At 35.8% G+C, this 11102-nt stretch overlaps 1 non-coding gene across 1 annotated transcript; it reads right to left on the reverse strand.

Annotated features, from left to right (window-relative positions):
- Positions 1-3036: 3036 nt before the first annotated feature.
- Positions 3037-3142, reverse strand: LOC140840325 (small nucleolar RNA R71). The gene has a single exon (XR_012119911.1). It is a non-coding gene; the product is annotated as a small nucleolar RNA R71 (small nucleolar RNA).
- Between the last annotated feature and the right edge of the window lie 7960 nt (positions 3143-11102).

The following is an 11102-nucleotide window of genomic DNA, read 5'->3' on the forward strand; positions in this document are numbered from 1 at the left end:
TTTGCAGAGAATAAGCTCAAGGCCTACAATGAATGGGTGAAGTTAGAACAGAATTCTTTGCCAAACAGCTTCAGAAGAAGTCTAAACTGAAGAAATTTGTTTATCTGGAAGCTGTTGTTCTGAGGGTAGTGAAGGCTTCACAATCGTTCGGGCTCTAGAGAGAAAGAATTATTTCTTCAATCAGTTGAGAGCCAAGAAGCTTCAAAAAATAGTTGCTTAACTGTGACTGAATTTTGATCCCACCAGCTGAAGAACTAGTTGTTGAACCAACTGAAGAACCTTCTTCTACTTCCGTTCTTCCAACTATCTCGTCTCTTCACTATGACCCTACAACTGAATATATTTCAGAAATAGTGGCGCATGAAACGGAAACAACCGACGGTGCAATGGTCGTATTTACTCAATAGGAAAGGGAACAGATTCCAGAAACTTCTGGAGCCATGTCTCCTGGAATTTCATACATTGATGCCCTATTTGAAGAACTTCAAACCATTCAGTCCAACCTTGCTAATATGATTAGTGTTATTTCTGCAATACAGTCTACTCAGCTTGCACACACTTTGAAGCTCAATTCGAACTATGGGTTTACAACGGACAGACTGAATCAACTCAATAAGAGTATGACTTCTCTCTATCTCCAGATGGAAGAGATCAAGAAAGATAGACTTTCGACTGCATCTCATTTCCAAACTCAAGCTTTAGTTGGCAGGAGATTTGAATTTCTTGAAGAAACAGTCACTAAAAGGATTGATTTGTTGCAGAACATTATGATGAATACCGTATCAGATATTGCAGCAGATGTTCGAATATTAACAAAGAAAGTGGATGTGCTTGACAAAAAGGGGGAAATTATTAAAGAGACAGAAGAAGACAAAGAAAAGAAGAAGATATGAAGATCAACTGACTTCAGTTAATGGTTGAAGATTTGAAGATTATTTATTATTTATTTTTTGTACGAATCTGTACATAAGATTAGATCCTTACTTCATTCTTTGTATGAATCTGTACAATAGAAGAGTTATTTTATCTTCAATGAATTCGAAGAATTTTATTAGTTCAGTTGATTTGTTCATACTTTACAAGTTTTGTCAAACACCAAAAAGAGGGAAATTGTTGGAAACTTAATTTCGGTTGTTTGACAAACTAAGAGATTAATTTATTGGACTAAACTGATCACACTTAAATCAACTGAGTTGCCTAACTGAAGAATAATGCGCAGTTTATGAAGGCAGCTGAAACCAGCCGAACTGAACTTACAAAGACAACTGACTGATCAGTTGGAAACTGATCAGTTGACATATTCAGTTGTGAGCTTATCAGCTGATCTCTCAGCTGTACACATCATCAGTTAAAAAGGACATTCAACCGACAGCAGTACAAAGCAGACTGCAACTTGTAGTGAAATGTCGCATTTCAGAGTTTACAGTGTACGAATGTCAGAAGAATGTTGACGTGACAATCAACGGATATAAAGATTCAAATACTATTTATTGTTATCGTTGAAGAGAAGCCTATAAATAGGTGAGAAGAGCAGTTGAGAAACAACTCTTGAATCAACACGATCTATCTATACTCTCAAGCTTGCCGTTACACTGATGAAATTATTACTCTCTTTTGAGAATCAAAAAGCTCACACTTATCATAATCATTCGTAGCATTTGAGGCTACTTTTCGATCTTAGAAGCACAAATCATTTTATTGTTTATTTTGATCTTAACTAGATCAGTTGTGCTAAGTTTAGTCAAAGAACTGAGTGATATTTAAGTAAACTAAGAGTTTCAGTCTTGGCAGTGTTAAGTCCAAACTGAAGTGGGTCAGTACAAGTTTTGTATCGATCAAATCTTTTAGTGCATATCCTATCTTTGTGTTAGAAGGGGTAACGTAGGAGTTATTCTATCTTCGAACATCCATAAATATTCGTGTTATTCTTTCAGTTATTTATTCTATCTTTCAATCAGTTTATTTCCGCAACTATTATCAGTTAAACTGATTTTCATCGACTGACAAGATTCCTAAGTTTCAGTTTGTCACAAAACTGACACTTCACTCGAAAATGTTATAAAATTCGTGAGTGTTTATTGAAGCCCCCCTTATAAACACCTTTCAACCAATAAAATGATCCTAACACTAACTTATATATTTCATCATTTAATTCTTGAACTTTTTCAGTGAGTTTTTATTTAAACATTGTAGTAGGAAACAATCAAGCAAATTTCGTTGCTAAAAATTTAGTAACTGGAAATAATAATTGCAACATAGTCTCTAGTGGAACGACAGTCCTACTCTCGTACATTATATTATTACTTGACATCGTGCACTTGCGATTATTTCGAGCTTGGGTATCATAAATTTTTATTAAGGATTTTACATTGCAAGTTTTGCTTGATCAAGTTTTTGGCGCCACTGCCAGGGACTGTTAATTCACAATTTTATTTTTATTTATTTTCTTTAGCATTGTTTTATTTTTCTTGAGCTAACACTCCATATTCTATTCCAGATATCTTTTCCCGTGCATGCCACTTGATGTTGAGCTTGAATTTGACCCTGAAATTGAAAGAACTTTCCGCAGAAAAAGACATCAGCAGAGACTTAAGGAACTGACGGAGAGGAACGAGCGCGAGCCTGAGGAGGAACACCATAACGATAGACATGTTGAGGTGCCACGCCGCATACTGATGCTAGAGTATGCCCAACCTTCTTTGGGTTGTGCATGCCCCAGCATTGTGAGGCCTATTGTGTGGACGAACCAATTCGAAATCAAGCCAGCTATAATTCAGATGATCCAGAATATGGTCCAGTTTGGGGGATCTGCGTTAGATGACCCAAACACACACATCACATATTTTCTTGAAATTTACGATACTTTTAAATTTAATGGAATTTCTGATGATACCGTTGGATTGCGTTTATTTCCTTTCTCCTTACATGAAAAAGCTAAAGCATAGTTAAATTGTTTGCCTGTAGGTTCTAGCACCACATGGGAAGACATGGCGAAAGCATTTATCATTAAATACTTTCCTCCATCTAAGACCATGAAGCTGCGGGTAGAAATTACCAAATTTGCTCAATTTGAGCAAGAGTCTTTATATGAGGCATGCGAGCATTTCAAATATTTATTACGGAGATGCCCACATCACGAACTGCCACTTGGGGTTAGTCATTCAAATATTTTATTATGGCTTGCTTACTCTTAATCGTACTATGATAGATGCTGCTGATTGTGAAAATCTATTGAAAAAAACTGCTGAAGAAGGATATGAGTTGTTGAAGGAGATGGCTTCTAGCAGCTATCATCCTCAATCTGAAATGAACAACCAGTGGAGAAGTGCAAGAGTTCACCAGATAACTGACATTTCTGCTATTACTGTGCAACTTGATGTCTTGAAAATGAAATTGGATAGCTTGAATATGGGTGGCACGGCTATGCGTCTTCAAAAGATATTTTGTTAAATATGGAGGTGAAAACTTTGCGAAGGACTATCAAGATGGCATCATTTTTATGTGAAAAACAAGGCACCGGTTAATCAAGTGGGAGTCCAAAACCGTCCAAGAAATAATCTGTATTCGAACACTTATAATCCTGGATGGAGGCAACATCCCAACTTCTCATGGGGTGGTCAAAACAGTTAGAATCGACCACAGGGAAGACAATCATATGAAAAACAACCGATGTAAAGATTTGTCCCTCCTAGAGAAGAAAAACCCAATTTGGAGCAGATGATGTCTAAGTTTATTTCATCCACCGAAACTAGACTCCAAAAAAAAAGATGCATCGATAAAGGGGCTAGAGAATCATATTGGACAGCTAGCTAAGATGATGGAAAGTAGAGAGCCGGGCACCTTGCCAAGTAACACAAAGACGAATCCAAAAGAGCAAGTGAAGGCCATCAAGTTGAAGAGTGGAAAAATTTTAGAGTTTAAAAGAAAGGAAAAAAGTCAATTACCGGATGAAAAGACTGAGACATCTTAAGTTAAGTCTTCTAAATCTACACCATCACCCACTGCACAATAAATTTTTTTTATACCTCCTCCTTTTCCTATAACATTGACAAAAGCAAAACTTGATGCGCAATTCGGTAAGTTTCTTGAGGTATTTAAAAAATTGCACATTAATATTTCTTTTGCCGATGCTTTGATGCAAATGCCTAGTTATGCTAAATTTCTGAAGGATATCTTAGCAAATAAGAGAAAGTTGGAGGATCATATGACGGTAAATTTAACTAAAAATTGCTCTGCTTTGGTGCAAAACAAGATCCACCGAAACTTAAAGATCTAGGGAGTTTTTCTATTCCTTGCATGATTGGTGATGTTTTTTTTTCATAAAGCCTTATGTGATCTTGGTGCAAGTATTAACATCATGCCTTTGTATGTGTTTAGGAAACTTGGATTGGGAGAACCTAAGCCAACAAAGATGTATTTACAGCTAGCAGACAGATTTTTCAAATATTGATGAGGAGTTATTGAGGATGTGCTAGTGAAAGTGGAAAAATTTATTTTTCCTACAGATTTTGTGGAGCTTGACATGGAGGAGGACACAGATATGCCGTTGATATTGGGGAGGCCATTTCTTGCAACTGGCAAGGCCCTAATTGATGTGCAAGAAAGGAAGTTGAGATTTAGAGTGGGGAAGGAGGAGTTTACTTTTGATGTCTTTAATGCACTTAAACACACACTGTATTCTGATAGTTGTTTTAGAATTGATGCTTTTGATTTGCTTGTGTGTAACTATGTGTAGGATGCTATTAAGGACCATTTGGAAGTCACTCTCACTACAGAGTTGAGAGAACACGAATTGGATGAAGAGAAAGCTGAAATAGTGGCATACCTTAATGCCAACCATCCATGGAAGAGCCAATAAAGATGAGATTAGAGGACATGGGGGATCGGAGAGACTTGACCCCTCAGAAGTCAAGCATAGAGGAGCCACCAACTCTTGAGCTCAAGCTATTACCTCCACATCTTAAATACGTGTATCTAGGTGAGAATAATAAATTTCATGTGATTATTTCTTCTTATTTGATAGATGTGATGGAGGGCAAACTGTTGAAAGTTTTGAAAGTGCACAAGAATGCGTTTGCGTGGAAGGTGGCTGATATCATATGAATTAATCCATCAGTCTGCATGCACAAGATATTGATGGAATATAAGTACTCACCTCTTGTGCAATCTCAAAAAAGATTGAATCCGAAAATGCAAGAGGTAGTAAAAGAAGAAACTATCAAACACCTTGATGCATGTATTATCTATCCTATATCTGATAGTGCATTGGTGAGTCATGTTCAATGTGTGCCGAAAAAGGGTGGGATTACTGTTATCACAAATGAAAAAAATGAATTAATACCCACTAGGACAGTTACGGGATGTCGTATGTGCATCGATTATAGGAAATTGAATGATGCCACCCGTAAAGATAACTTTCCGCTTCCCTTCATTGATTAAATTCTTGAGAGGTTAGCGGGTCCTGAGTTTTATTGTTTTTTTGATGGGTATTCAGTGTATAACCAAATCATGATTGCGTCTGAGGACCAAGAGAAAACCACTTTCACTTGTCCTTATGTCACCTTTGCTTTTAGACGGATGCCCTTTGGTTTGTGTAATGCCCCGCCACTTTTCAACGATGCATGACCGCTATATTTCATGACATGATAGAAACATAAATATTTATTGATGACTTCTCGATCTTTGGCTCTTTCTTTATTATTGTTTGCAGAATCTGAAGGTGGTGTTGATGAGATGATGAGACGAATTTGGTGCTGAACTGGGAAAAGTGTCATTTCATGGTACAAGAAGGCATAGTATTGGGGCACAAAATATCGGAGCATGGAATAGAGGTGGATAAGGCAAAAGTGAAAGTTATCAAGAACTTACAACCTTCGACATCCATAAAGGGAGTTAGAAATTTTCTAGGCCACGCCGATTTTTATCGACGTTTTATTAAATATTTTTCTAAAATTGCCAAGCCTCTATCTTCTTTACTTATGAAATATGTGTCGTTTGATTTTAGTTCTGACTGTCTGCAGGCATACGAGGATCTAAAGTAGCGCTTGGTGACTGCTCCTGTTCCGGATTGGGATCTACCCTTCGAGGTCATGTGCGGTGCCAGTGATACTGCTGTTGGTGCTGTTCTTGGCCAGCGGAAAAACAAGGTATTTCATACAATTTACTACGCAAGTAAAACCCTAGATGATGCTCAATTGAATTATTCAACCACTGAAAAGGAAATCCTTACAGTAGTATTCGCGCTCGACAAATTTCATTCATATCTTGTTTTGTCCAAAGTTATTGTTTACATAGACCACTCAACACTGAAATATTTACTTGCTAAGAAAGATGCAAAGACACGCCTACTCAGGTAGATTTTATTGTTACAAGAGTTTGATTTAGAAATAAATGATAAGAAGGGTGTTGAGAATGTGGTAGCTGATCATTTGTCTAGATTGGACCTTATTGTAATGACTGTGTAGATCATGTCATTAATGATTGGTTTCCTGATGAGCATCTATTTGAGGAGAAACACTGTACTTGTTATGCAAATTTTGCTAACTTTTTTGTCACAGGCACACCACCACCCAATCTATCGTTTCACCAATGAAATAAATTCTTTTCTGACGTGAAGCATTATTTTCGGAAGGTACCTTTTTTGTTTAAAATTTGTGCAGATTCCATGATACAAAGGAGTGTTACAGAGGAAGAATTTCATAAAATTCTCGACCATTGCCATGACTGTGAGGTAGGTGGTCATTTTGGATCAATAAGGACGACATCTAATGTACTTGAATGTGGCTTCTATTGGCCGAATCTATTTAAAGATGATCGTTATTATGTGATTGCCTGTGATAAATGCCAGCGGGAAAATAAAATCTTTAACCATCATGAAATGCCATTAAACAATATCATTGAGTGTGAGGTTTTTGATGTGTGGGGGATAGACTTTATGGGATCATTTTCCAGTTCGTTCACAAAAAAATACATTTTGGTTGTGGTTGACTATGTGTCTAAGTGGACAGAGGTAGAAGCGTATGCCACTAATGATGCTCAAGTGGTCCTGAAATTTTTAAAGAAAAATATTTTTAATAGATTTGGAACACCACGAGCAATCATTAATGACGGTGGCACCCATTTTTGTAACAAACTATTTGAAAAACTTTTGAGCAAAATATTGGGTCACATATAAGATCTCTACCCCTTATCACGCCCAGATGAGTGGTCTAGTGGAAGTATCTAACCGAGAGATCAAGCGCATTTTGGAAAAAGTGGTAGGTGTAAGTCGAAAAGACTGGTCTGTGAGTTTAGATGATGTTCTTTCGGCATATAGGACTACTTTTATAACACCTATAGGCACTACACCATATAGGTTACTGTTTGCTAAAGCATGTCATTTACATGTAGAGTTAGAGCATCGTGCATACTAGGCAACAAAAGCACTGAATTTTAATTTTACTGATGCAGGTGAATGACGTCTGCTTCAATTGGATCAGTTGGATGAATTCTTGTATTTGGCATATGATCTCGCGCTGTCATACAAGGAGAAGACAAAGAGGGCTCATGACAGGCGAATCATCAAAAGGGAATTCAAGGAAGGTGAAAATGTCCTACTCTACAACTCTCGGTTGCGACTGTTTCCCAGAAAATTGAAGTCGCGGTGATCTGGTCCATTCTTGATTTGTAAAGTATACCCATCAGGAGATGTAGAACTGCAAGATGGAAAGGATGGGATGTTCACGGTCAATGTCCAACGACTGAAGCACTACATATGTGGCACAATTGAGCCACAACTTGGAATCACCCGGTCCCAAGATAGTCAGCGCTGAGAGGAACCTACAGTCTATCTCTCGACTATAAATTGAGAACTAAATTATTTCCATTCCTACTCTTTTCTAAATTTTATTTTATTGAGTTAGTCTTTAATCTAGATGTTGGTTGTTTATTAAAAATAATTAATAATAATATTATTTTTTATCGTTTTTATTATTATTCTATTTATTATAAAAAAAAATTAAAAAAATAAAAAAAAATAAAAAGAGCGAAGGTTCGCGACCAAGCGATAATATTTTACCGCTCGAGCGCGAGAGACTCTGCCCATGAGTAATTCCAGTGCTGTCGGCGCTCGTGCGGTGAAATATTGCCGCTCGAGCGTGACTGCACATAAATTCGCCCCCTCCCCTTTCCCCTTTCTCATTCTGCACGAAATTTTATTGGAAACCTAACACCCCATCTCACCCTTTCTCATTTTTCTGCAACGAATCTCTCCCAAAATCAGGATTCAAGTAGCGTGGCTCGCACTCATACGTCAGAATCAAGCGGCATCCTCTCTCCTGTCACTTTCTACAACACACTTCACTATCTCCATGGCCCCCAAGAAATTGAAAGGTATTCCCAGCTCCTCCTCTTCTTCGTCATTTGATAGAACTCGCTCTGTGAATGAGGCCGCTATGGCTCGATATAATCATGCTAAGATTCATAGGAAACCAATTGCCGAGAGGGGATTTTGTCGGCAATTTGAAGATAGACACTTAGAACCTCTTGTGGAGTTGGGTAAGCGGGGATGTGAGCGATTTGGAAGTCAACCAGCTGCTGTTGTTGTGTCTGTGGTTAGAGAATTTTATGTCAATGCGGGTGAAAGGATGGATGATAAGGCTTTTGTTAGAGGTCACCTTGTGCCATTTGATTCTGTCACGATTAACTCAGTGTTAGAAACGGCCGAGGTTGATGACTCCGCATTCGAGGCGTTGGTTGCAGCCCCTGTTTACACTATGATATTCGAGACTTTGTGTCTACCAGGGACAACATGGAAACCATTAGCGGAGCCACCGAGTTGTTTTGACGAGCGATATTTGCGGGCCAGTATTGCCCTTTGGTATTTGTTCTTGGCAAGGAGGATGATGCGGGTATCACGAAAGAGTAAGGTACAAAAGAAGCGGGCAGTGGTGCTCTATGCTTTATCTCAGGACTATGCCATCAATGTGGGCAAGCTCATCAATGCTCAAATCATCTTGAGCATTCATAACAGCCACATCAGTTTTTTATTTCCCACTATCATATCCGAGTTGTAAGCAAGGGCGGGGGTTGTCTTCCGGAATGACGAGGAATGGCTGCAACAAATTAAGCTCATCTGTGTAGAGGACTTGCAGCGGAAGAGCGCGAAACGACAAATAGACTTCCCAACTCATTAGGGGGATGTCGGTGGATCGAGCACCGCCGCCTCATGATGTTGCACTCCCAAGATCAGGTTGTCCACAATTAGTATAATTCGGTGAGTCCAAATATCATATCCACAAAGAAGCTAAGGTAATTATAAGTCCACTATAATGTCTTTTTGTTTTGTTTTTGTTTTTTTCTTTTAATTGTTTGAATTTTTAATTGGTAATTTTTAATTGTTCAAATTTCAATTTAAGTATTTGAGATTAAAGGAGCCACTCTTAATATTTTAATAAAGTTAAAATTAATGAATATTATTGAAATCCACTTAATAAAATGGTTCAAAATATTAAATAATCATATTTATATTATATTATATATTATTATCTTATAAGTATATATACAAAAACTTGTAAATGTTGTCAAGTATTTATTGTGCTATGTTATTATTATTATTATTATTATTATTATTATTATTATTATTATTATTATTATTATTATTATTATTATTATATTTGTAAACACTAAATCAAGATTCCCACTTTGAATGGTTGGTAAAACCAAACTAACATTTCAATGGTACCAAAAAATTATTATTATGATATATTCATATATAATAAATCAAGGCATCCACTTTAAATGGTTGGTAATACCAAACTAACATTTAAATAGTTCCAAGAATTTAGTGTAGCATATAACAACAATAAATCAAAACTCCCACTTATAAGTAGGGTATAATAATGCTTAAAGAAATAAATATAACATAAACAATAAATAATGATTAAATAATATAAAACATAGATTCTTACGTTTTAATAACCTTATTATCATGGTAAGAGCTTCACCTTTTCATCTCAACTTTGGGAAGTTAGCTACTCATTATTCAAAGTGTAAAACTTTGAATATGAAATTAACATGCTAATTATATTTAAATGAAGAAATAAAAAAAAACAAAGAGATAAATATTATGAACGCAAAAGTTTGTTCATAAAATGAGGGATATCTCAATACATTACAATGCATCCCAATTTATAGACAAATTTGTGGAGACAATCACAAATAAAATAGTATTTTTTTTACACACAAGTCTTCATTGTTGTTCCAAGAAATTATGTCAGCATATACATCATTTTTGAAAATATTCACATCCGAATTTTCTTTTCCACATAACATAAAACATGTACATAATTGCGTTGTTTGAATTGTTGTATTTCTTTTCACCATTTGACCAAGTAATTTAAGAGATATGGTCAAAATGCTAGAGCATGGTAAAACTGTCACTCATTTGATTACTTTATTTGTTGCTTAATTTGATCCCAATTGTGAGAAGATTTTTATCTCATGCTTGTCACCAATATTGTAGATATTATCATCAACTTTCTACAGGTCAATAATCATCTTAATCTCATTTGCAACGCCAAGATTATTCTTGTTTTATCGAACCTGTAAAAATAGAAAAAAAAACTTATAATTACACAACTTATTTTTTATACAATTTATTATAAAACATATAATATTTAAACATTTAATATAACAAAAACTATAAATTTATATTATAAAAAATTTAATTAATGTACAATTTTTATGTTTATCACACCCCCAACCAGCTTATTGCTAGTCCCTAGCAATTTAATCATTAATAGCAATATAAAACATATTGATTAATTTAAATAGGAATGTAATTGGAACTATCCAAGTGTTTAAATTAAATTTGAAAACTGTCAAAGTTATATCAAGATCATCATAATTATAATTTATGAAATAATCTAAGCAGATCAATTCAAGATTATTTTCAGGTAATTAAATGTACACGGCCTTCAGAAATTCTTAGTAAGAGTCTCAACTCAATATCCTCACAGTTTAATAAATGTTTAAATTAATGGGAACGATATCTTTCATGGATTTGGAATACATATAAATGATCAGGAAAATGGTTTACAGAATGCAGACAGACAAACAAACCA

Source organism: Primulina eburnea, chromosome 8 (assembly GCF_022965805.1).
Source record: "Primulina eburnea isolate SZY01 chromosome 8, ASM2296580v1, whole genome shotgun sequence".
Lineage (NCBI taxonomy): Eukaryota > Viridiplantae > Streptophyta > Magnoliopsida > Lamiales > Gesneriaceae > Primulina > Primulina eburnea.